Below are 1446 nucleotides of genomic sequence, written 5' to 3' on the forward strand. Positions count from 1 at the left end.
ATATATATCTGTGAAGGAAACAATTTTTAATAAAAATTGTTTTGAACCAAGTCCAATTCAATATGGATACCAAGGTCACACAAGTAGTTATTGGATTGAAAAGAGCTATTGGACCGATAACAAACAATAGGACTAGGTTAATTTGGGATCCGGGTCGAGTAGTGGGTGTGAGAATGATTCCATCAAAAAGGGGAGCAGTCACTGATTTAGGGATTATGCATATTGAAGAAAATGGCTGTCCTCTCCTCTTCTTCTAGAGTCTAAGTTTCTCATCCCATTCTTATCTCTATCTTTAGTTACTTGTTATTTCAATATTTCTAGTGTATTTCCGTAGTTTGAGTATTGCAATCACAATTCTAAAGTTGTAATAAGGTTTCAGATCGTTTATTAATATAGTGGAATTCAGATTTGTTACATTGGTGCTTTCATTGTAACTTTTTAATATATATATATATATATCCGTGAAGGAAACAATTTTTATAAAAAATACTTATTATCATCTATTCAAATTGTAAATGAACACAAAGAATTGGGGATAGATTGAGCTAATTGACAAATGACCAATTTTTTTTTTTTATGGGAGTTGGGTGTTGCAATTGAAAAATAGGGGTAATTAGTTGCTATCAAGTTTGAATTTAGAAATTGATGTTAAGAATAAACAAAATTTTAGAAAGGGATTGTAAGGATAAATAAACTAGGGAGGACAAATTCTAGATCCTTGTAATATAATATGACTTTGATATATCTCACCTTCAACAAATTAAGATGTGTGATTTTGATTCCTTTATGAAAATATGTTATATTTAAATTATATTTAGAAGTATTCTATTATTAAAAACGAGATAACAATACCATCTTATAACATAATAAATAAATAATTAAATAGGGAAATAGTTAATAATATCAAAAAAAATTTAAAACTCATCAAGCAAATACGCCAAAAAATTATTAACTTAATATACCACATAAATAATTAAATAGTGAAACGATTAATAATTCTGATAATTTATGAATACTCACAAATAAATACATCAAATATTCACATTTTAATTAATTAAAAAGTAAATATACATAGTCAAATATCACAAACACTAATTAAAGTATGACTAAGGGTGTGTTTGGTATGAAGGAAAACATTTTTCCGGAAAATGTTTTCCAATTTTCTCATGTTTGGTTGGGTTAAAATGTTTTTGGAAAAATGTTTTTCAAAATCAACTCATTTTTCTCAAATTTAAGGAAAATGACTTCCTTTCAAAACTTAAGGAAAACATTTTTCCAAAAACTCTCTTTCCAAACTTTCCAACTAAAAAAAAAATTGTTAAAAAAATCAATTTATTTGGTCCCTACTCTCAAACAAGCCCCCCCAACCACCCAAAAAAAATAAAATTAAAGTTTGTTTTTAAATTCAATATTTTTACCCCACCCTCACCCCTACCCCCACCCCTT

The sequence above is a fragment of the Solanum tuberosum genome, unplaced genomic scaffold (genome assembly GCF_000226075.1).
Source record: "Solanum tuberosum cultivar DM 1-3 516 R44 unplaced genomic scaffold, SolTub_3.0 scf00649, whole genome shotgun sequence".
NCBI classification, from domain to species: domain Eukaryota; kingdom Viridiplantae; phylum Streptophyta; class Magnoliopsida; order Solanales; family Solanaceae; genus Solanum; species Solanum tuberosum.